Genomic DNA, 27,162 nt, shown 5'->3' with positions numbered 1-27,162 from the left:
GAGTATTAAGAACAATATGGTTCGTTGAGAAATTAGTTTCATGCTCAAAGTCCCACCACAATATCTAGTTAGTTGAAAAATGGTAGATAATATCAATAAATAACCAGTAACATTGATAATGATATAATTAGTTTGGGTAGGAAAATGAATTAGGTTATTTTTTAGGTCAGTTGATATAATCAATGTAATGTGACATAAAACAGTCCTATATAAAATAAATATAATATTTGATTCTTGGTGAAATGGCAGAAAGGAAAAAATGTACTGTTTCTGTGAAAGAGAAAATGTGGCAAAGAAGAAATTGTTTTGTTCTAGTACTGTTTTTTCTCTTAATTAATTGTACAGCTCCTTCCCAGCCTGGGTTTAGTTGCCTTTTTCTTTAAAAACTGAACAGTTCTGCAAGAGCTAAATATATTCAATTATTCAATATTATTATAATAATACTGTCCCTTAGTCCCCTCCTTCCACTGTGAGTTATGTTGCTGTGAGCTTTCAGCTAGAAGAACTATTTTGTAATTAGCAGCATCTTGGGATAATTCAGTTTTTGAGAGTGAGAACATTGAAACCATAGACCCTGGCTGCATTCATCCATCATGTACATCTGTGTGCAAGAGAGAGCTATAGTATGCTGAAGTACAAATATCTTTAGGAAAAAAAAATAAAGTGCTCAACAAGATGACTTTTTGAATTCATATAAGACAAATAATGGTTCTATGTCATTTCTCCCTATCAATTCCAGATGCATGCAAAGATTCACCAGACTTTCCAGTAGTTGCTTTGTTGCTCATGTCCCTGGTGAATGTACAAGAAGAGCTATTGTTCTCTTACAACAATACTCTGTTGCACAATCTCTACCACACTGCTGGGGTTTTTCAGGTGCAGTGATTGGTGTGTTGGCCAGGGAGGGTGCTGGCAGTTGTATTTGCTCCTTTAAACAATCATGTATTTCTTCAGTTCTCTACTGGAAACTCAGCAGATACAGAATTGGTTTTCAGTTCTACCTGAAGTGCTTGGATAGAAACATGGTCAAGCAAATATGGGGAATGTCTGAGGAAGGCAACCTTCAAATCTGATGTCCAATCGCCTTTTCTCATGGATATTCCAAATCATTTCACCACTACCTCGTGTACAGCTTCTGTTCTTGGTTTCTAGGAATACAGCAAATGCTCTTTTGATCATGAATGTATAATGTAGCTGTGTAGTTGGATTAACAGCCATTTGTAAGACTATCAAAGGCTGAAAAATGAGGAAAAGTCATTGGAATATTTAAACTGGTTAACTGAAATATCCGAAAGAACCAAATAACATACAAAAGTATAGCACTTAATTATGCATGATATAAATTATTAGTCATTTATAAAAAGTCAGATAATGTTTGTAGCTTTGCCATCATCTGTATCATTAAATAATCTGACTTGACGTTGACATTGTGGAACAGAGGCTCCACTTTGCAGTGTTGATATGAGTACCAGTTGCTCTGCTTCCGATCCAGCTTCCTGATAATGTGCTTGGAAAGAAGATGATGGCCAAGTACTTGGCTCACTGGCAGCTAAATGGGAAAGATGGATGATATTTCTGATACTTGGCTTTGGACTGGCTCATCCCTAGTCATTGCAGTCATTTGGGAAGTTTACTTGTGGATGAAAGATCTTTCCCTCTCTTTCTCCCTCCCTGCCCCTCCCTCCTCTGGTGTGTGTGTGTGTGTGTGTGTGTGTGTGTGTGTGCCTATGCTAGCTTTTAAATAAATAAATATTTATATAAATTACTGTTATTACAAGTATTTGGCTACACTTAATTAATTTCAAATGGCTAGTCATTCATCAGTATTCATAAAATAAAAAACTTTGTTATCTACATGATTGTGGAGGCAGGAACATGGACTTAGCTTATGTGTCCTTTACTCCTGTCCACAAAGTGACCTTTATATTTTAAAATATTAAGGCAGTTAAACCCCACACATGGGGGAAGAGCAGTCCACAATCTGGCCTTTCTGTTGCCTGCTGCAGGAATGGATCCATTGCCGCACTTGTCACTTAGTGCCTACAGTCAACTCAGAACCAGCTACAATTATAAGTGCAGAATCTTTTCAGGTATTGGCGAACTGGCATTGAGCAAGCCTGTTTAAGGTGCTCTAATTAGTTTATTAAACCTGACTTTGCAATTACAGTAGCGTAATTGCTGTCTTTGACATAATAGGTTACTAAAGAATCGTGACTGGGAGAAAGAGTGAAATACGCTAATGGCTGTAGGTGCCAAAGCCTCAGATATCATGTAACAAAACTCTTAACTCTTGGGAAGAATTCTCAGAAGCCTAGATTGAGCAGAACTAGAGCCAGAACATACTGATGGTTATATTGTCATTACCTTATCCTACCCAGAGGCTGGGGTAGTCTGGAAAACATGAGCTGCACTCATCATTCTTAAAATTTATAAGACAATAAAAATGACACATACACAATGAGTAAAGAAGGTTTTCATCATACTTCCAGATTTCAGCTCAATTCCTTTTTTTTAACCCCCTATTTGTGCAATGTTCTATGATCCTCATGTTTTCAATCCCTTAGGACAGCTCTCCAGAAACCAGAAAAATGTAAAGCATTTTAAAAGAGTAGAAAGTTCAGAACTTAGCAGAGAAATTATCACTTGATAGAGGATAAGCATGATGAGAAACAACATGTTGCCTTTCTTTATCCTTTCCCATACTCTTTCTGTCACAGGAGGAAGAAATGCAGCATCAGAATCAGGTTGTCATCCTTTACCCCAGTCACTGTCATTAAGTATTAGTCTAATAGTCCATTCTTCGCATAATGTGGTGGCATTGCATTTGGATTGTATCCCATGTGTGGCACTTTGCAGGGCAAGTCTCTTGGTCACAGTGGGGGCTGCTCCTCTACAACAAGAGTTTTCAATCTTCTTTGTTCTTATTGCAGAACCCTTTGTTTTAAATCCTAAGACATAAAACAGAAGAAAGTAGAGCGTTTCTGTTAGAAACAGGTCCGTAATGGGGCTCGTCATACTACTCTTTAGCTTCTGAGAAGATTTAGAAGACCTCCCCTGTTGAATAATAGTCCCAGCTTCTTCATTCAAGCAAAAATTTAGACACAATGGGATTGCCTGGAAGAAGAACTCAAATAAAGAGGGAAATGCGCTTGCTTAAGGTTTAATTTCACTTTGTCTTGAAGCTGTTCACTGACAAAGATCAGGAAGTTCAGGAAATTCTTTTTTTTCCCCACCTTACTGCTTTTATTTTTCCTATATCTGGGATAAAGGGAGAGATAAAAGGAGAAGCCCCACTCAGCCTCCCACCCATCTCGGGTCCCTGACGTGGGGCATGCCCTGAGGGTCCTGCTCAAGTGGTTTTGATAATTCAACAGTTATGTATTGCTGCCAATCTTGCTCCTCCAAGCATGAAGCAATCGCTGCAGAATCCACTGGTTGACATAGCCCACATATTTCACATGCGTACAGGCAGAGATCTTTTTGGTTGAAATTTGTTGTTTTCGAATTCTGAGGAGATGGGAGAGAGATACTTTACAGAGATTGAATCTGAGATCACTTTGAGGGAAGACTGTTGAGTGAACATATAAAGCAGTCTTTTGAGTTAGATAATTCAGTACTACTGAAGTGATAAAAAATGCACTAAGAAATTTTAGCAGTTAGATAAGTCATATCAAAAATTTAATGTAAAATCCTGTGAAAGGCAGCAGGGCTTTATATTAAGTAATAGAGATGATTGTTCCCTTCCAAGTAAAGACCTGGGAAGATCAAGACCCAATGTGGGAGGCATTTGTCAATAGAAGTTCAAGATCCAGAGGGTTGCTGCCCATAATCAAAGAGCCTCTGTTGGAGAACCCCAAAGGCATCAACACTTAAGGACTTAAGCTAGTCTTATGTTGGGCATTCTCTTCTGATGGGAGCATGAGTGATTTCTATCACTTACTACATGTACAGACTTTGTGGGCATGAATAGGTATCATCCCCTCACCAACTGTACATTTATTGATTATATACTTTTGTGGCCTATTTACCTTGAGTCATTCCAGTAGTGTATTAATGCGCACATCTATTTTTCTCCTGAGTCTTCTTTCTTATTTATTTATTGTTATTTGAAAGGAAGATATTGAGGTGAGAGAAGAGATAGAGAGGTCTTCCATCTGCTGTCTCTCCACATGGCTACAGCAGCTAATGCTGGGCTGGCTCAGAGCCAGGAGCTTGGTATTCTTCTGGGTCTTCCATGTGGGTTTGGGGGCCCAGATTTTGGGTCATTTTTTTTGCTGTTTTCCCAAGTGCATTAGTTGGTAGTTGGATTGGAAGTGGAGCAGCCAGGACATGAACTGGTGCCCAAATGGGATGCCAGCACTGCCGATGGATGCTAAATGCCACATCATGACACCAGCCTGCCTTTTCATCTTGTTAATAGGTGAGATGGAAGAAAAGCAGCCATCCTTGGTCTTAGTATAAAACAAAGTCATTCAGCTGTTTTGTGAAATTGTATTGTAGTTGGGTGCTATGCCTCAATTACAGATGTCAAAACTCTTCTATGAATTTTGAATGGTGAAAGTCTAGAGTTCCTATGTTGACATTTTAAAGGTTGGTGTGGATGTTATTTAAACTCTCATTTCTGTTATGTAAAAAGGAGATTGTCAGCACTCCATGTCTGACTATGCCATGGCTCTGGAATTCTGAAAAATATGTATAGTTTTTGCAGACCAAAACGTATCATTCTGATGGACTTACTAAAAGGCTTTTAATTTCTATAGGGTTCTCCTGCTCTTACTGTAAGATAGGACCTCCACACACTCGACTTACTATGTCGCTTGTGGATTTTCCCACTCAGTTGACCATAAGCTTGTGATTCTTCCAAATCCCCCAAAAATGATTGGATTGTCATCACTGAGTGTCGTTGAGCAGGTTTAGTCTCACCATGATTCTGTAGGATGTTTTTTTTTCTTTTGAAGTTCTGAAAAATTATAACTTCCAGAATTGTTTTACTATTTTTTAAAGAAATAGCAAAATCAGAAAACTCATGCTTGTTTCATTCTACTCTGTATTATAAGCTTCAAAGTTCAGCATCCTTGAAACTCCAGAACTCTCCACTCTAAAAGATGCATGACTAATTGTATCCTCACACCTAAGAAATTGCAGGCAAAGTGGAGCACATACCGAGTATTTCTTTGTACGATCACCAAGGCAGTCAACACACAGATGTACTACTCAAGCAATAGTGAAAAAGTATGAACTACATGAAAAATAAGTCTTCCACTTACAAATTATTTTGTTAGGGGCTTCTTGGAAGAGATTGGTTGGATAAAACGCTATTTCTTGAAAACGTGGCTAAAGAGAGAAAGCATAGAATACTACTAATACATACTAAAGCTTTCTATTACTTCATGAGTATATTAAGACACATTGCCTTAGTAACTACCTTGTCTTTGGAATATGACTCATTTGCTATAAAATTTAGTAAGGAATATGCATAAACTTTTGTTTAACAAGTTTATGGAATTTGAGGTTCAGAGTTTCAAAAAAGCAATAATTGTTATTTAGTATGCTTTGTGTCAGACACAAGATAGTAATACAGATTATGCTTCTATTCTCACAATAATCATGTAGGTTGATAGTGACTTTCTAACTTTATAGATAGGAAATTTGAAGCCCCAAACCTGTATGAGTGAATTGTGAAATTGGGATTAAAATTGAGTGGCTTTTTCACTGTAATTGGTTTATTTTAGGGCCTGGTATGACAGCATAGTGGTTAAAGTCCTCAATTTGCATGGGTTGGTATCCCATATGGGCACTGGTTCTAATCCAGGCCTCTCCACTTTTCCATCCAGCTCCCTGCTTGTGGTCTGCGAAGGCAGTCAAGGATGGCCCAAAGCCTTGGGACCCTGCACCCGCATGGGAGACCCGAAAGAAATTCCTGGCTCCTGGCTTTGTATAGGTGCAGCACCGGCCATTGCAGTCACTTGGGGAGTGAATCGTTGGATGGAAGATCTTCCTTTCTGTTTCTCCTCCTCTCTGTATATCTGGTTTTCCAATAAAAATAAATAAATCTTAAAAAGAAGAAATTGGCTTATTGTAGCTCACCATGGTAGAATCCATTTTGCTATAGTATATAAGTAGGTAAAAGTGAAGGCAATAGACTAATTAAGCCTTGTTTTAAGATATATATATATATATATACATATCACTTTTTCTGTTATCTTTCAAAAGATGAATTGGTTAGTAAGAAACCTATGCTTATCTAACACTCCATTTTGTCTCTAAAGGCAAGCAAAACACACTGTTTAGTGGATTAAAAAAATGCTTTATGTGTATACTCTGAGGGCAGTTAAAAACGCTTTAACTATAATTTCAGAAATCATGACTTTTTCCTTTCTTTTTTTGAAATGGGGAAACTTTTTTTTCTAAAATAATTTGGAGCTTGGATAAAAAAAAATCCTGCACCTATATTTCTCAGGATCATTCTGGATGATACAAGAGAAGTTTCAGTTCAACCTTCTAGAGAGTGTCCCTGCTTGCACGGCTTCCTCCACCGAGAGAATACGGATGATGATCACAGCGCATCACACAATGGCTGTCTCGTATGTTTAACCATGCTGCTACTAAAAGTTCACCTGTATACACTTCTACACAAACAAGTTGATCCAGAACGCTTTGCTCACATTTTACTGAAGTTCTCTGAAGCTCGAAATGAGAACTACGAGCAAGAACCTTGGGAATGATGAACAGCACACCAGCTAAAGCTTGAACTCCAAGGTGGAAGTTGCTCTTTACATTGGATTTAGATTTTATCAGGGCTCTGCTAATGCCCTTTATAAAGCTGCATCATCACCTGGACCCACACAGCCATCACCAATAGAATTCTTGACAGCGATCAAGCCAATAGGTATCACTTTTACTGCATTTGATTACCAAACGTTTACTGGAAGAAGTTACTCCGTGTTTGAAAAATAACAGTTTGAGTATGAAAGAAGATGTGGGGGATGTCTATAAGCTAAGAGATGTAGGACAAAGAAGTGAACAGGAAATCAGGTGTCCTCTCTCAAAATTTTAATTAAAAATAAAAACTTTCCAAATACTCATATTGAAAAAAATTATGAGGTAAATATTCATTCAAAAATCACTACCTCAATTTATTTGAACTATTCTAGTGCATTTGCTTAAAGTGCATTTATAAAGTTCTTTCAAAATGTTTGTGGAAAATATAACAAAAGTGTATAAATGATTTTATATTATTTATTAACTCATTAAAGCAAGTTATAGACATCAGTCTACTTCACTCTTACACACTTTAGAAAATATATTATGGGGCCCTGTGTAATGGCTTAGCAGCTAAAGTCCTCGCCTTGAATGCACCTGGATTCCATATGGGCGCCGGTTCTAATCCCGGCAGCTCCACTTCCCATCCAGCTCCCTGCCTGTGGCCTGGGAAAGCAGTTGAGGAAGCCCAAAGCTTTGGGATCCTGCACCCGCGTGGGAGACCTGGAGGAAATTCCAGGCTCCTGACGTTGTATCGGCGCAGCACTGGCCGTTGCGGAGATTTGGGGAGTGAATCATCAGATGGAAGATCTTCCTCTCTGTCTCTCCTCCTCTTCGTATATCTGACTTTGCAATAAAAATAACAATCTTTTTTTTTTTTTTAAAAAAAAAAAAGACAATAGATTTTGGATTGGGTTCAATATTTTCTTAGCTATTTTTGACCGTAAAGCATATATGATGAATGCTGAAATATCAGGTATACCTCAATACGTTTGACAACAGGTTTTATATGTTTATAAAATAAGCCTTTATTGAAATATAGAAAATTACTAAAATATAGCCATGCCCAACTTTGTCTTTTCACATAGTTTTGGTAACTGCTGCCTTAAAAGTGACTTTTACGCTGATGATCTTCAATGATAGATGAGGTTGTCTTTTCCAGGACTTACAGAAAAACAACATCCTTTTACATAAAAATTTCTCTTATCACTCTATTCTTGAAACTTATTTGTTCACTTTTATGCATCAATATTTTTTCCTCTCTTTATAACTGAAAGAATTTTAAAATTAGATGTTCTATTTAAAACATATTAGGGCTATCGTGAATAAAAGATTCTATGAATGTTTCTGTCTACATTTTCTCTTTTTAGAAAACACATGGTGGAGAAAATATTGGGTCACAAGGCAGACATGTGTTTAACTTCTATGAATAACTTCTCTATCTTCCTAGAAGTGTATTTTGTATTTATTTTTATTTATTTGAAGAGCATAGAGACAGAGACAAGGATCTTCACCTATTGGTTCACCCTACCTACCAGTGCTTGCAACATCCGGAGTTGGGCCAGGACAAAGCCAGGAGCCAGAAACTGTCCAGGGTAGCAGGTGTCTAGGCAGACTGGGACCCAGAGCAGAGCCAGGCCTTGAGCACTGGTACTCTCATTTGGGACACAGGCATTCCAGAAAGCAACATACCTGCTGACCCAAATGCTCAGTCATCACAAGAAGTTTCTGTATCTTTTCCCATTTTCAACTAAAAATCTGTGACATGGGCCTATCTGGTTATGCACCTGATATGTATATATTTTATTTTACTTTATTTTTTTGATAATCTTAGTTACTTAGGGTACAAAGGGTCAAGGGCTACAGGAAAGTGGGTAATACCATTGTTTCCACACTAATATCTTTTTTTTTTTCCTGTGCCTGGGGTCAGGGGAGAAATAAAGGGAGAAGCCCCACCCAGACTCCCTCCCATCCCTGGTCCCCGATGAGAGGCACAGTTTTGATAGTTCAACAGTTCTGAATTGCTGCCAATCTCGCTGTTTCAATCGCAATGAAATCTATTCAGAATCTACTGGCTGACATAGTCCCTTCACGGTTGGGGTTCTGAAATCAGCAGTTCAGTTGGAAGGATCTCCAAAGAAACTTTGTCTGAGGTGATTCCAGACCTGATTCTTGTGTGAGCTTGCCAGTACAGGGTCCAGCAGAGTCCATCGCCCCAATCAGCTTATGCACATGCTAGTCATTGCAATTGCTCGGTCAATTCTGTTTCATGCTAGTCATTGCAATTGCTCGGTCAATTCTGTTTCCAGCCCTGTCTTCCACGTAAACAATGGGTGTTGTAGTCCAGCTCGATCCTATCCACTTCATACTCGGCCCTCATGCAAACCAGTGGGAGCTGCAGCCTAGTTGGGGTGACTCCCCATAACCCTCACCAGGCTTGTCCCCTTCCCTGGTTCCCATGCTTGCCAGTATGCAGCTTGTCCAGTCTATCCCACATCCCATTAGCTCTCATACATGTCAATGTGCTCTCCAGTGACAGTGATAACCCAAGAGGAGAGTGCCCACTATCTCCCTACTAGGCCACTCCCACCCCTGGATTATGCACTTTCCAGGTTGTTCTGGGGTTTAATTTGACAGATTAAGCTCCCAGTGCCAGCCTCTGCCAGCTGATGCTGCGGCAAAGCCCAATCAACCCTCTCCCACTCTAATTTTGCTTGCACCAGTTGGAACAGTCAGTCCAACCTGGTCCTTTGCTGATGTAGCTGATGTAGCTCTCCTGAGACCCACAGATGTTGTGACCCTGCCTGGTCTGGTCTGCCCCCATCCCAACTCACGTTTTCCAGTGGGAGTGGTTGTCCAGCAGGGGAGCCCACTTTCCCCCTGCCGGCTCTGCCCCTCCCCCCTGATTCTCACTGTGCTGTTGGGCACTGCAACCACATCTGGTAAGGCTCACCTCACCTTGGCATTCTATGATGTGCACTGGTTTGTGTAGGTTAGGCACCTGATATTTATATGCACCATGACATATCAGGATAATCCTCTGCCTGAGGTGCCAACAGCCCACGTAGGTGCCAGGTTCATATCCCAGCTGCACCACTTCCAGTCCAGCTCCATACTTATGGTCTGGAAAACAACAGAAGATGGCTGAAGTTTTTGGACCTCTGCACCCATATAAGAAACCTGGAAGAAGGCACGGGCTCCTGGTTTCAGATCAGCTTGCTCTGGTCCTTGTGGCCATCTGGGGAATGAACCAATGGAACCTCTGTCTTTGTCTCCCTTATCTGTCTGTAAATTTGTCTTTCAAATACAAATAACTTTTTAAAATGGCCCTGGTGCAGTAGCCTAGGGGCTAAAGTCCTCACCTTGCATGCACTGGGATTCCATATAAGCTCCAATTCTTATCCCTGCAGCCCCGCCTCCCATCAGGCTCCCTGCTTTTTTGGCCTAGGAAAGCAGTTGAGGATGGCCCAAAGCTTTGGGACCCTGCACCTGTGTGGGAGACCTGGAGGAAGTTCCTGGCTCCTGGCTTCGGATCGGCACAGTAATGGACATTGTGGTCACTTGGGGAGTGAGTCATTGGACAGAAGATCTTTCTCTCTGTCTCTCCTCTTCTGTGTTTATTTGACCTTGCAATAAAAATAAAGTGAATCTTTAAAAAAAGCTATAATGTTCCCCAATTGTCTTTCCAATACTTCAAAATCTATTATTGTATCATCCATTGCAAATTATATTCACTGAATGCATTCTTACTAATAGCAAATGGCAATTAGGATATTTTTCTAGGGATCTTATATGCTTTTATCATATTGCAATTTATGCATATTACATAAATTAACCACAAGAATAAGGTTGTGAAATATCATTATTTCTACCTCACAAATTAGGAAACAGAGACTCACACAAGTGAGCTAATAAAGATTACTGGGACCTGCAGAATGAGAGAAAAATAAGATGTGGACTCAATAAACATTTGGAAACTATCTTAGCAGAAGGAGAGATGGGGAAGATGGAAAACATGAAGGTTGTGACTATGTGACTCAGCATTTCAACCCAAGAAGCTTTCATCAAATAATTATATTTTAAAGGGTGGCAAAAGGGACATCCACCTGATATTTACCAGGAGCTGGAAACAGTGCAATTCTTCAGAGAAGGTAATGGGGACGCTTAGGGGTGCATGGTTTGTTTAAACTGAAATAAAACTGTTGCTATTTTCACTGCTCTGATTTTGGCTAAGGATCAGAAATATCTGCTGAGTTTCCAAAAATATAAACATATGAGCTCCTCCTCTGTGAGCTTTAGCACTACCTACATATTTGTTTAAAATTCCATGAATGTTTGTAATGTACAGGGTAGAGTAAGCTTGTTTTATACAGTACTAAGATCGCTATCTGAGGAGGGTGTTAGGTCTTAATACTATAACATACTGCCTATGTCGGATCATGTTTTTGAATTGCACCTTGCACCTATCCCTGCATGTGATAAGAACAACTCCCCTTTTACGTGTTCATGTCCCCGTGAAAGAAATGAGATATTTCCTCCACACCTGGAATGACATACTTGGACGTTATTATGAAAGCTCTTTTTTGCTGGAAGTAAATCTTTTTTTTGGCTTGAAAACTCCCTCTGGTGTCTTTGCTAGAATGCACCAACTAGTGGAGCGAGATATACAGGTGGATGACTCTCCGAGATCCCGTGTCGACCCATATCCTTGGTAGTGCAGAGACTGCCCAAGTGTGGACCGGAGCCTACTAGACATTTCCATAGTCTGGCATTTGAATGCACACTCTGCATCTCTTCTGTGTGTTGTATCAGGCAAATTGCTCTCCTAGATGAGATATTTAAGAAAAATAACACCTACCTTCACAAGATTTTATGTGTTACAAATGTAGATAGCTTGTATTTTTATTTTCTAGAAAGTTTATATGCACAGAATGTAGCTGTGAACTACTCCCCTTGTCACTGGTAGCAGTTTTAAATCCTTAGAACATATTTAGAGAAAAAGCATTAAATTTGAGACTAGAAGACTATTTCAACGCTGTCTTCAGAACTTCCATTTTATTTTTCACAAAGTGAGGTTTAAAACTTTAATGTAAAGAAAGGATTACATGATGCAACATTAAAAACTAATTTGCAAATTATATATGCTAGATAATCTATTTGACAAACATGCTGGTAGCTAAAATTGTAGCTAAAATTAATTTCCTAAATTTTAATCCAAATATTTAAAAAGATTTATTTATATTTATTGCAAAGTCAGATATTCATAGAGGAGGAGAGACAGAGAAGAAACTCTTCCATCTGATGATTCACTCCCCAAGCTGCCACAACTGCTGGAGCTGAGCCAATCTGAAGCCAGGAGCGAGGAGTCTCTTCTGGGTCTTCCACATGGGTGCAGGGTCACAAAGCTTTGGGCCGTCCTTGACTGCTTTCCCAGGCCGCAAGCAGGGAGCTGCATGGGAAATGGGACTGCCGGGATTAGAACAGGTGGCCACATGGGATCCCAGTATGTGCAAGGCAAGGACTTAAGACACTCGCCTACTGCACCAAGCCCTTAATTCAATTATTAAAATTTATTTATTTTTTAAAATTTCTGGACATGTCAACTGAGACGCATGTAAGGAACCGAGCAAACTTTTAAAGTGAAATGACCCAATGCGAAAGCTAAGGTGGTTTCTGACAAAATGTGTTTTCCTCAATTGTAAATCTTTTTCAGTATGAAACATGTACAAGATTCCTTCTATGTTCCATTTTGCAGCATAAGCACAGCCTGAAGACACAATGAAAGCATTAGATGACTTGAACCTAATGTAAAGTGACAACTTGTTAATTAACTTCAACATTCAAAACACCATCTTTGCAGGCTAAATTTCATAGATAACAAAATTAGTATGTATTTCTAATATAGTTTCACAGTGTGAAATATATTTTAAATAGAATACAATGAATAGTTCATCAAAATCTGTTTTTTGATTGAGTATCAGAGTTAATTCATTGAAAATGGTGAAGCTGTCACATTAGGAATGAAGAAAATAATTTATAATGTATATTGTTAAAGAAAGTCCATTGAACATTCAATTGCCCAATAGTATTTTTAAAACTAATTTGATGATGCTCTCTCAATTATATAAAAGCAAGAGTTGTTTTTTTTTACTGCTAAATTTGTGCTTTTCATGAAAAATAACTTTTTATAGCTTTTGTTTAAGACAACCTTTACTTAATCTATGTAAGATATTTTGGATAGAATTGCATCTCTCTGAGCTATTGTGTAGTATTTAGAACTTCACAGTGAACTTACATGAAGATTGTGGTCTCTAGTGACATTTGGACATCTCTTTGAATAATTACCTTAACATATTGTATTCTTCGTCTGCCTTGCTCTTCATGGAGCAGGTGCTGCTAATGTAAATACTTTGGAAGGGAAAACTGTCCTTGTTCATTACACGTGGTTAAAAACGACATCTGGGGAGTTTGTCATTCAAGGGGAGCCTGTCTCCACCCCCATCTTTGTCTTGATTACGTGGTTCTCTTCCCTGCAGCTCCCGCCTCTGCTTGTCTGCTGCACACTGCACAGATGTTTCTCCTATTGCTGCTCTGTGGTAAGTTTTCAAGCAGCTTTATAGACACAGATTTCCAGATGTGTTCCTCCATTTCTCTGAATAGACCTTTTCTACTTACAAAGCACAGATCATACTGCTGCACAGGCTTTTGATCTCGTGACTATAGAAAAAACAAACAGCACTCCATTGATGTTGTGTTTTGAGGGGCTTTGACTACAACACTCAAAGTAAGTGTCCTCTTCACTCTTTGAAACACTACTGGCAGATGTTTTCCACAGACTTCTCCACCCAGAAGTCTTTATTCTCACCCCTGCTCTGCTTAGCTGGGGAACATGGATTAATGTGATGTGGTTCTGTTTCTCATTTGCATTTGCCATGAGATTATTTACCTGCAGTCTGAAGTGAACAATAAAATTTAGTTCTTCCCAAATTAAAATATAGTTAATGTGGTGTATTTGTAATAGGGTAAATAATAGCTTCAGATAATGTATACTTGCTGAAAAAATGTCAATACTAATTGTTTGCTTAACAATTCTATGTATTTAACAAATTCATTAGAAGGAAAAGAATGAAATTAGACGATCTTAGTTCTTTATTTTTTCTACATACATCGACACATCTGTCCACTCATTCATTCATGCCTGATTACTCGTATCTGACAATTTAAGACCTGCCAGGTGACTGACATTAGAGATACACAAAGAGAAGATAGAGCATTCTGACACTAGGAAGTTCACGGCTTAGTTGTGTAGGTAAGTGTGAGATGTTCAGCTTACTTTCTTTGATACCAATGTACATAGAGTTCAAAAAGCAGGAAAGAATGGAGCAGCTGGAAGAGGCAAAAAAATATTCCAAGCAATGTCACAACCTCAACCAAATTTGTGAGATATTATGTAATATTGGTGACTCAGAAGGGCTTTTTGTGTCATATGAACAACAGACATTTTGTGAAACAATAATAACCAAGATAATTTTTTATGCTGAGTAATTTTTGTGTTTTTGAAATATGAGAGAGATCTTGCATTTGCTGGTTCAGTCCTCAAAAAAATTACAACAGCCAAGGCAGAGCCAGGTTGAAGCCCAGAACTAAATCCAGGTGTTTCACATGATAGCAGGGATCTAAGTACTTGAATTATCGTCTTCTGACTCCCAGGATGCACATCAGCAGGGAGTTGGATTGTAAGAAGAGGCAGGATATTAATTTTGATATATCTCAACCAGCAACTTACTTGCTACATCACAACACTTGTCACCAAAGGCATGATTTCATTAGCCTTTTGAATAGTTAAGAATCATTTGCGATTGTATTTTATAGAGAAAATGAAAATAAAATAGGGCTATACTCATTGACATTCTTACTCTAAATATTGAATCTGTAGACACATTAATTTCTGGCTCCAAATCCATTTCCCTCTACCAGGTATTAGGGTAAATGGGATTACTAATATAAGATAAAACAGTTTACTTCCATAAGGAAATTTTACCTGCTTCTTAAATTTTGTATTTGAAATGTTTGATAAAGTAAAGCTAGGAAAATAGAACACAGGCATATCACTCCCGTTGATGAAGATTAAAGGTATTATATTCAAATCAAGAGAAAACTAAGCAAAATAGAAATATGCAGTTACTTTCAAAGAATGGATGTTTTTTATTTATTTCATTTTAAAACATTTACTCACCTGTTTGAGAGGTTTGTACAAACAGAAGGATTGTAAAGAAGAACTTGTAGTCTCTGGTTCACTCCCCAGATCCCCACAATGGGAGCCAAGAATTCAACCCCCATCTCCCATACTTGTGACAGGACACAGTCAGTTGCATTAGCCATTGCTGCTTCCTTTCAGGATCTGCATTGTAGGACGCTGGTGCCAGGAGTTGGAGAAACACAGCAAACCTGGGCACACTGATATCACCCGAGGCATCTTAACTGCTGAGCCAAACACTTAACAATGTATTAATTCCAGCAGAGAAAGCTTGAACTTTGAGTTTGATGTTTTAACTTGCTATGTAAGAAAATGTAGAGGTAGAAACTCTTCAGACTGAAAGCATTACCTGCATCACATGAGAGACACCAGAATGAAGCATTTGATTTAGTGATAGGAAGGAACAGTTAGGGCCCAAAATTACGACAGCCACAGCAAAGTTTACCTCCTTTCCAGTCTCAAGTAGTAAGCCAAGGTTCAGACCAAACTTCAAAATATTCAGGAAAGGTGCTGACCCTTGATTATGAGTTGAACAAAATGTAACGTTCGACTACTATTTAAGCCAAGCTGTTGTAACATACAGCAAGAATATCAGCCTCAATATTAACTTTAATTTTCTCACACATAGAGGAGCAAACATAGATTGGTAACTGAGTTGGAGAATGACTCATGCCATGTTTCATAAATAGAATTAGCAATTGCAACAACTATATTATATTATGTACCTCCTATTATGTAGGAGCAGGAGGTACATAAGAAGCCTCTGGACCTTCTTCCTATATCTGTTGCCAACCTGGAAGAGTTCTACAACAATAAAGTCTTAAAAAGATATGGTTGTTTGCTTATGTGTGTCTGGTTCAGTGAGTACTAAGAAGAGAGAGGTGCCACTGAATATCATCTGTATTTGAGTGCATTGCTGTTTTTCATTATTTTCTTCCCCTCACTGGAAGGCAGGTGGTTTGCATGGACTAAGAATGAGATGTGACATCTTTTGTCCCTTCCTGACTCCTAACTGAAGCCTTCCTGTACTTACTCCTCCTGTACTGTGTTGTCTACTTAGTTTGTTTCATCAAAAGTTGATTCACCTACAGCTACCAGCTTTGTGATTTGGCCTCTTTGAGTGTTGAGAATGGCAATTGGATTTCCTATGGAGCATCTTCAGCACAGTCCAACGAACCATCCATAAAATGGTTGTAAATAAGACACATATTAACCCTGAAAGAAAACTGCATAAATTTGCAAAGATTGAGATAATTTACAGTGTGTTCAATTTGTGTAAAACCAGTATAGATGAAACTATTGAATATTAAAATTGCTTTGACACTGTGTACAAGCAATTTTTGATGAGCATCCCTACACTCTCAGTTGTCATTTTCAGCTTACTGGGGTTGTTTAATGTAAGATTAGGACTCAGATGAATGTTTATGAGGAAATATTTTTATTATATCTCTCTACAGTATCACATAGTACTTAACATTAATAGTATTATGTATTATATTGAGATTTCTATTTGTTTTTATTTTATCATACTAAATTATCTGTAGTTTAGTGTATATAGCATATGTATACAATAAACATCACATGAAAGTACTTTAAAAATTTGAGGAAATATAGTTAGAAGCTCATGTTAGTGAAAAATTATGAAACCTTTACATATTTTCTGAGGACTTTTTGATGAGCATGTTTGCATGGATTTCAGATCTGTCTTACAAGATAACTAATATTTCTTTTGGGATCTATTTTGCATCCACCTTTCTCATGTTGGATGCTAATTTTCTATAGTAAAGTGTTATACCTTTATTTTGTAGTTTTTAAGTTATTTGTTGTTATGTCTAGCCTACACTGATTCACAAAGGTTCTTTTGCTTCTTTAATTAATTCTCAAAAATTGTAATGTTGCTATTAATTATTCTTGGTAAATGTTTGCAATGTCAGCCACTTGGGATCAGAGTGGTTTTATTGTGAAAAGTTTTCATTTAAATTTAAAAACTCACTCTTTTTAAATATATAGTGCACGATTTTTTCTAACTGTGTAATCAGGTATGCCACACTACAAATAAAGATTTAAGATTATCCCAAAATGTTTTCTGAACCATTTGCTGTACTCATTCGATGCTTCCATATTTTGTCTTGATACTCAGACTCTCTGAAATCTTGATTGTTAGAAAAGAAATATTCAGCTTTAAGTCCTTCTTGTATGTCTTACGTTATTGACTTAAAATAGTTGATTTTATTATAAGCCATTTATCTATTTAAATTTTTAAATTTTTTGACATATTTGTCTTTTTCACTGTTAAAACAGAATTAATAATGCAGTCTTTTCCAAACAAGGAAAACTTATAACCAATAAATTTCACCATTGTGGGTTCCTTTCTTCCCATTGGCTTTCTTTAACCTTTCAAAGTGCACTGGAAATTTGGGATAAAGGCTGTGAATTTTATTTTCCTTTCAAATAATTATGGGAAAGGGGGCAATAGATGTGTGAAGAAGTAAAGTGTTCATATTTAAAGTTAATTTTATCTTAGTCAATTTTATACCACAGACAGTTTGAAAAGAGATGTAGCCTTTTAGGATTTTCATTGTTCTTAAAAGGAATTGATATTAGAAGTCTTTATAAACTGCTAGAGCAAGAGCTAATTATAATAAATGGCGATTAAGCTTACATTGATAAGCAACTGTAACTTTTCATCTACTCTTTCTCAATAATAGTGTACCATTAATTTTAAAATGCTGTATTTAAGTCTTTTTATCTTTAATTAATGGAATTTTTATCTTAGACATAAGTACGCTTTGACATGTTCTCATCCAACGAAATAGACAAATCATGTCTTTAAATTTACAGAACAGTTTGATATCCTGAAATGGGTAAAAAAAAATCACATGCAATAATTGTTTCACATCCAGTATGGCTTTTGAGCATTTTATCAGACATTGATAAGTGAAAAATGTCACTTGTCACAGAGTGAAGGTACTAACCCTATACTGAGTTTTCTGGGTCCATCACATTCAAGTGGAAATGAGATTATACTATTAAAATAAATCACCATTTGAAAAATCATACAACAAATAGCAAGGCAATCTTGACACTGAGATGCCAATACAACATATCTTTCAGCAGTCTGTTTCTGTTCTTAGATTCATGGCAATCCTAACACACACAAAGCTACAATTACTGATGGCTGTGGTCTGTCTTTCTTTTTTTCTTTCTTTCTTTCTTTGCCTGGTCTGTTTTATGACAAATACAAAGAAAAATGCTGACATGATTGAGTGGAACATAAAAATTGGGTTTTATAATTCTGCCCACATATGAAAAGTTAAAATGTCCCATGGCAACCTATTATACTTTGAATAATGAAGCAATCCATAAAGAAAAGTGAATATTTTATAAAGAAACACAGTAATAAGTTAACAAAGGTATATAATACTCCTTTGCCTTATTTTCAAAGTGGTCCTACTTATTTAATACTTCCTCCTTTCTCTCATTATAATAAAAATAAGTTTAGCTTTTTAATATTTTTCCTGCCTCTTAATTGTTATTTTAATGTCACCAATTTCATTAACATTTCATTTTCCTTTATTTCCTTTTTAGAGTGATGTTTTTAAATTATCCTACTTCTAAAAACATACTTTTTGGTACAAGTAACTAAAGCATCTGATGATCTCAATAAGTCTTAATCTTGTCAACATTGATCATTTTCATATTCAAAAATATATTTCTTTGCTAATATTTTTATTTTTTCCTTATGTTAAAGATTTCACATTGTTTTCCTGAAAAAAAACTTAAGTTATATTATTCTGTATGTCAGTGAGGACATTAATAAGGAAAAAACTTTTTTGAATTAATGAAAATTAAAACAAATATTTCAAAATCCCTGAAATGCAGCACAAACTGTATTGAAAGGGCTATTGATCTTGTATGTGCATGAAGGTTGCTTTATATAAGAAAGAACATATGATATTTGTCATCTTGGGATTGACTTATTTCACTGACTACAATGGTCTCTAGTTGGGACCATTTGATTGCAAATGGTAGAAGTGCTGTTTCAAGATGGGAGATGTGAGTTGGGTGCATTTCAGGATCCCTGTTCTAAGCTCTCCAGAGCAGCAAACACAGTGTATCAAGCCATCCAACAGCCAACTAAGATCACTTTCTATCATCCTCTCTCCTGCCTCTCTCTTTGCATTTTTCTTCTGATATTGAAAATGTGCTATAAGATTCCTGTATGTTAAATTCTACTGTAGGTTTTACAATCATAGCAGAAATCAATAAAACATATTTCTAACAATCAATAATTTTAATTATAGTAGAAATTACATTAACATATATTCAAATACATGAAGTCTTAAACTAATATTTTGGTTATTATGAATACTGGGAATATGAACATTTTGTAAGGTTTTGTATAAGCACAATATTCAGTTTTTATGCGTACATAACTAGGAGAAGACCTGCTGGATCATGTGGTTACTCTACTGTCAATTGTTGCAGAAGTGCCAAACTCTTTTCCATAGTAATCAAAACATTTTATGTTCAACTTAGCAGTATGTAAGGTTTCTAAATCTCTATATTGTAGCCAAGACTGGTTTTAAAATTTACTTTTATTTTTCTTTATTTTCAAATTTTAGTCATCACAGTTGGTATGAAGTGGTTTTTATTACAGTTTGACTTATATTGTTCTAATAACTAATGATATTGAATATTTTCTATGTGCTTATTGCTTTGTAAAATACTTATTTAACTCCTTTGTCCAAAGTTGCTATTTATGTAATTTTTATTGTGAAACTAGTAATTTTATATATTTTATATGTAATATTTTAAACATTATAATGTAAAACCTAAGAATTCCTTGTATATTCCTGACAACAGAATCTTATCAGATATATTATTGGCAACCATATTCTTCCAATTTGTAGGCTCTCTCTTTGGTTAGTATCCTTTAGCACAAAAACTCTTTAACCAATGAATGGTTAATTTTAGGTTCCACGTGGGTCTCAGGACGGGGCGTCTCATGCCTGGATCCCAGACAACAGCCACCATGTGCACGTGGTGAGCTGTTCCGGGCCTGCCTGGGCTCTGGGGGCTGCTCCCTTCGAGGTGAGTAGACCGAGGGGGGAGGTCTCCCGTGACTGGGCAGGTCTGGGACCCACCCGCTGCCTTCATTGGGCAGTGAATGGGATTTGGGAGGGGCGCGACCTTGGGCCTGGGAATTTAAACTTCCAGCAGCCTCCTTGCTGCTGCTGGTGGGTCTCAGGACTGGGCATCTCATGCCTGGATCCCAGACGACAGCCACCATGTGCACGTGATGAGCTGTTCCCGGGGGGCCAGTGCACCACTTGGTGCCAGGCTCTGCCTGCTGGCCGCCTGGCTGGGGTGCTCTGGGGTTTTGGTTCTTTGAGTCGCTGCTTAATTAACTCCAGGTTGAACCCATTGTGCTTTTAGGATGTGAAGCATTCGTAAAGAGTCCCATTGGCAGTAACTCTTCCTTTGTAAAACTTGAAATCACTGAACAATGCTGACCACCAAACACCAGCCCACGCAGAAGCTATGGCTTGGAGATTGTCCTGCAGAATTATATCATGTTACCTGACATGACGATGGATAAGGAGAAGGGTCACATTAAGCAAGCCATTACATTAACTAGCACTCAAGAACCATAACCAGGGGTAAATTCTGTGAGGGATGTGTGGGCCACATCCCATGATAATTCTAGCTCCACTGGTTATCTCAGGAGTTGGGGTGGTGATGGACTAAGCTAGGTGTGACCTAGGAGCCTGCTATCAATCACAGGTAAAGGAACCCTCAATAGTCTGGACTAGTCAGGGCAGCAGCACCCGATTGTGCATCCTGATTATGGTGTGGGGTGGGGCCATGCTGCAACATTCACCAGCTCATACAAGGCCAAATGGAAGGCCAGACTGTGCCGGGCACTGGCCTAAACCCAATGGCATGTGTGAGAACTGGGTCTGGGAGCGGATTAAGTGGAAGAACTTGGGAAACTCCCTTGGCGAGTCATAGCTCCCGCTGGTGAACATGTGGTCCAGACCTGGGAATCGGACAAGCTGGGAAAAGTAGCTCCAACAGCCGGCTAAGGTGTCAACTGGTAATGGAACAGAGTAGATCAGGCAGGACTGAGCAAACCTTAACCAACAAGCAAAACCAGAAACCAGGAGGGAGCACAGGTCATGCCGAGCTAGGCTCTTGTACCTACTGGGTCACATGAGCCAGGGAGGCTAAGCCACAGTGTCTAAGGCAGAGGTCGGGACAGGTGAGGGGCTGTGCCAAGCTGAGTCAGAGCAACCACTGGCATGTGAGTGATCTATGGCTGGGAACAGGCCCGGTTGGGGAGCTAAGGGGACAACCCTAGTTGGGTTGAGGTTCCTGCCAAGAGGCGTGTGACCTGGAATGGGGTCTGCATTCTGATCTGGAAATGGTTGTAGTCTCCCTTGGCACAAGTGTGGACTGGATTGGATGCACCGAACCGGGCCAGACCCCAACACCCTCTGGTGTCCTGGAAGACCAGGGCAGATGTAGGATGGACTAGGCTAGGTCTCAAACCTCTACTGAGCCATGTGTGAGCCATATGTGGGTAGGGACAAACCATGGCTGGGCTGAAACATCCAACAGCAAGAACCAGATTGGGTTGAAGGCCAGTCAGGAAAAGTCACTGTTCCTGCTATGACAGGAGGTGGACTGAGTAGGGCTGGCTCATGGACCCACTGGTAGGCATGAAACCTGGCACTGGGAGAGGTTCTGATGGAGGAGCCTGGGCAACTCCTTTGGCAGGACACAGATCCGGCAGGTAAGCACAAGAAACATGATAGGAAACTCCCAGAACAGGCCATGGAAAGCTACACACTGGCATACAATTGGCAGGGGTTGGGGGAACACCAGGCTGAATCTGTCCATGTCATCCACTGGCAAATCCAAGCACCAGTGTGGGTCGAGCCAGGTTCGGTCACAACAAAGACTAGTGCACAATACAGAATGCCAAGGTAAAGTTGCCTGTACCGGAAGGGACCAGAGCGCCCAACCAGCGTGAGAACAAGGAAGGAAAGGGGCAGGGGAATAAGGGAGGGTTCCTTTTGACTGAACAGCTACTCCTGTAGGAGAGCGTAGGCTGGGATGGGAGCAGACCAGACTAAGAAGGGATACCACACCTGTGTGCCTCATGTGGTCTAGATCAGGGAAAAGCCAGGCTGGGCTGATTATTCCTACTGGTGCAAACAAAATTAGAGTGGGTGAGGGTTGTTTGGGCTTAGCCACAGCATCAACTGGCAGAAGCTGGCACTGGGGGCTAGTTCTGTCAAGTCAAACCACAGAACTATCTGGAGAGTGCATAATCTGGGAGTGGGAGAGGCCTGGGAAAAAATAGTGGACTCATCCCTCTTGGGTTACCACTTTCATGGGAGGACACAAAACTAAGACAGCGGCTGGAGTGGAATGGGGTGTGGGACAGACTGGATTACAGCTACACATACTGGCAAACCAGGGTAGGGGGTAGGCCTGGTGGGGGTTATTGTAGGTCACTCCAACTAGGCTGCAGCTCCCACTTGTTTATGCGAGGGCCGAGAATGTGCTGGGCAGAACCAGGCTGGACTGCAACACCCATTGGTTCCAGTGGAAGTCGGGAGTGAAAACAAAACCAACCCAGCAATTACAACCACCAGCTGATCAGGGCGATGGACTGTGCAGGGCCCTGTACATACAAGAATCTGGTTTGAGAACACCTCAGACAAAGTTTCTTTGGAGATCTTCCTAATCTAAATGCTGGACTCAGAACCCTAACCAAGAAAAGAGAGAAAACAGAATAGGTCAACCAACCATCTCAGGTATGATGGACTATGTCAATCAGTGGATTTTTCGAAGACCTCATAGTGCTTGGAGTGGCAAGATTGGCAGCGATTCATAACTGTTGAAATATCAAAACCACTTGAGCAAGACTCAGAGCATGCCCTACATCCGGGACCTGGGGAGGGTGGGAAATTGGGTGGGCCTTATCCTTCAATACCCACCTTTTAAACATGAAGGAAACAATATGAAAAAAAATACTAGTCTTACCTACTTTCCTGTAGCCCTTGAACCTTCTTACCCTAATTAACTATGTAAAGATTGTCAAAATAAAAAAATAAATTAAAAAAAAATTCAGGTGCCAGCTTGACTTGACTAAGAGATACTTAGGTAGTTGGCAAAACAGTATCCCTGGATATTTCTGTGCTACAGATTTCCTAATACCAGATAATTTAAAGAATAAATGCTAATTTGGGTTACAATCCTTGACATTGGGAAATCTAAAACCAGGCCAATGCAGCTGATGATAACCTCATTCTGTTTACAATCATGGCGAAATTGGAAGATCTTTGTGCGACGTACTGTGCTGAGTGAGGAAAATTCACCCTCAGTGTGCGCTAACATCACCTAATTGTTGGGGACTTGGATAGAGCAGAGTCAGAAGAGAGGCACATTAGGACTTCATAGTCTTTGTCCTTTGAACTTTGAGAGATGAGATAGCAATCTCCAAAGTTTTTGAGCTCTGTCATCAAAATGAAACTATCCCTTTTGAAGTCCTTGGACTCGAACTGAGCCACACTACTGGCTTCCCTGGTTATTTTGCTTCCAGCTAGAATATTGAGGGACTTAGTGGCTGGGATTCTGTAAACTCACAAAGATTTCAGCATATGTTTTCTTCTGTAAATGGCTTACAGTTTTAGCTCTCATGTTTACATCTTCAATCTGTTCTGGGTTAGCGTTTACATATGATGTGAGGCAGAAGTTGAAATCCATTCTTTCCCATTGAAACATGCAATGGTCATAGCACCATGTGTTGAAAGGATTACTCTTCTGCATTGAATGTTGTTAGCATTATTATTGAAGATCATTTGTCCGTAGATACAATCTTAGTTCTTTGGTTGTCTAGCTTTATGCCTGCACCACAGCTTTATGGCTGTGATTCTGTAGTAGTTTTCTTAGGAATTGTGCATCCTTCTACTTTTTTTTAAGACTTACCTATTTTTATTGTAAAGGCAGATATACAGAGAGGAGGAGAGACAGAGAGGCAGATGATTCACTCCCCAAGTGACTACAGAGGCTGTAGTTGAGCCAATCCGAAGCCAGGAGCCAGGAGCTCTTGCAGTTCTCCCAGGTGAATGCAGGGTCCCAAGGCTTTGGGCCATCCTCGACTGCTTTCCCAGGCCACAAGCAGGGGGCTGGATGGGATGTGGGGCCGCCAGGATTATAACCGGTAACCATATGGATCCTGGCACATGCGAGGCAAGGACTTTAACCACTACACTATCACGCCAGGCCCTGCATCATTCAACTTTGTTCAAATTTTCAAGAATAATTTTTCTACTTATGGTCCTTGCATTTTTTTAAAAATAAAAAACAATTTGTTTGAAAGTCAGAACTACAAAGATTAGCAGAGACAGAGACGTCTTCTCTCTGCTGATTAACTACCCAAATGGCTACAACGAATAGGGCTGTGATAGATCAAAGTCAGAAGTGAGGAGCTTCTTCAGTGTCTCCACATGGGTACAGGCAGGGGTCCAAGCACTTGCTGTTTTCTTAGGTACATTAGCAGAGAGCTGGATCAGGAAAGAAACACAGGTACTTGATTCAGTGCCCCTATAGGATGCTGCCATTGCAAGTGGAATGCATATACCATATGCTTATCCTTGAATTTTTTATTCTATTCCGCAATATCCTTGGATTTCCATATGAATTTTGGCATTAATTTGCCCAACTTTTAAATGGAAAAATAGCTGGAATATTGAAAAAAAATGCTCTGAATATAAACATCAACTTGGGAAGTATTATAATTTTAACAAGATATCAGAATATAACATGTATTCTCATTTATTCATGTCTTTAATTTTTAACAGCAATCTACAATTTTCAGTGCATAAGAATTGAATTCCTTTTGTTTAATTTCTTCCTAATAATTTTATTTTGTTGACATTGCAAATTGGATGATTTTCCTTCTTTCTTTTTAGAAAGATATTTATTTATTTATTTACTCCCTTGGAAATCAGTGAGACATATTTAGAGAGGGAGAAACAGAGAAGACTTTTCATCCACTGATTCACTCCCCCCGACCCCAGAGAGCCACAACAGGTAGGGATGAGCCCAGTTGAAGCCAGGAGTTAGGAATGTTTTGCATGTATTTCATGTGGGTGTCCCTTGGCACAAATACTTGCACTGTGTTCCTCTGCTTTTTCCAGTCTGTGAACATGGAGATGGGCGGGATGTGGAGAAGCTGGAACAGAAATTAATACCCACATGGATGCCAAAATTGCATGTATTGGCTTTGTCCACTATTTCACAACTCCAAGCTCAAAACAATTTTCTTAATTTTGCTTTTGTGTATAGACACAGACTGAAAGATGTAATATCCATCTTATACTCACAAACAACTTTGGTGAACATGTGCTAGCACATATGCAATATGTGTTCATGTGTGGATTTTTCAAGATTTTCTAAATAAAAGATCATGTTACTAAAATGTATTTTGCTTTTCTCCCCAATAGGTATGTCTTTTTTTTTTTAAGATTTATTTATTTATTGGAAAGTCGGATATACAGAGAGGAGAGACAGAGAGGAAGATCTTCTGTCCGATGATTCACCCTCCAAGTGAGCGCAATGGCCGATGCTATGTGGATCCAAAGCCAGGATCCAGGAACTTCTTCCAGGTCTCCCACATGGGTACAGGGTCCCAAAACTTTGCGCCATCCTGGACTGCTTTCCCAGGCCACAAGCAGGGAGCTGGATGGAAGTGGAGCTGCCGGGATTAGAACCGGCGCCCATATGGGATCCTGGGGCATTCAAGCCTAGGACTTCAGCCACTAGACCACGCTGCTGGGCCCCAGGTATGTCTTGTTTAAGTTATTTTTATTATTTTGCATTTACAGTTTTGTAGGTGTTTTGTGGTTGTAAGGATTCTCTCTTTTTCTTCCCCTCTCCATCCTGAACTTCCCCTACAAAGGCAAAAAATTTAGCATCAAATCATAGAGGCATATTCAATTGTCTCACTGGAAGTCCTCTCTTTATTCAAGAGTGGAAATGCATACTTCATCATATCTTCACTTCCCAGTATGCTAGTTGCCATTCTACAGTTCATCTGTGAGAATATATCTAAATATATGCAATTGTTCACCTGTACATCTATCTCATATTTTGCATGAATGTTGTCTTGTACCTGAGAACACATATGATTTGGAGGAGGGGACTGAATTATTTCAGCAAGCATAATGGTCTCCAGCTGGGACCATTTTGTTGAAAATGGTAGGATTTTATTCTTTTTAATGGCTGAGTTGTATTCCATGGAATAGATACATCACAGTTTCTTTATCTTTTTTTTTTTTTTTTGCCTTTACTATTGTAGGTTGTGCTTCTATGCATATAAGGATGCAGGTTGCCTCTTGTATGCAAATTTCATTGTTTTGGATATATTCCCAGTGATGAGATAGATGGGTCATTTGGTAGATCCATTTTCAGTTGTTTGAGCACTTTCTGTGCTGGCTTCCATAATGGCTGTACTAGCTTACACTCCCACTAACAATAAATGAGGGTTCCTTTCCCCCCACATTCATGCCAGCAGGTGCTGTTAGTAAAGTTCCAAATATAGACCAATCTCAATAGAGTTAGGTAGAACCTCAATGTGGTTTTCATTTGTATTTCCCTAATAACTTGGGAGCCTGAACATTTTCTGATAGTTCTGTTAGGTATATGGATTTATTCTTTTGAAAAATGCTTACCCATTTCTTTCATCCATTTATTCACAGGGTTATTTGTTTTGCTGTTGTTAATATAAGCACTCTCCATACTGAGTTCCATAGAATGCGTTCTTTATGCTGCTGGGTTCATTTTGCTATAATTTGGGGGTTGTGGGGGTGTTGCATATATAGGAAATTTTTAAGTTGTTTATGGAAATGCATGTTAGGAAAAAAAAAGCTGTGGAGGTACTTCAAAAATACTTTAAATTAAAATAAATTTTGTGACCAACATTTTAAAACAGATTTTACCATACCTTTCTATATATTAATAACAAATATTTTCTGTATTTTCCTTGTGAAATCTTTTTACTGATTTTTGTGTCTGTGCAATAAACACGTTCTATGATTTAAAATTTTCAAATGCACTGAGACTTG

Source organism: Ochotona curzoniae, unplaced genomic scaffold (assembly GCF_017591425.1).
Source record: "Ochotona curzoniae isolate NIBS_2020 unplaced genomic scaffold, NIBS_Ocur_1.0 scaffold_3890, whole genome shotgun sequence".
Taxonomy (NCBI): Eukaryota; Metazoa; Chordata; class Mammalia; order Lagomorpha; family Ochotonidae; genus Ochotona; species Ochotona curzoniae.
The sequence above is the reverse complement of the archived record's forward strand: the minus strand, read 5'-3'. Positions refer to the sequence as shown.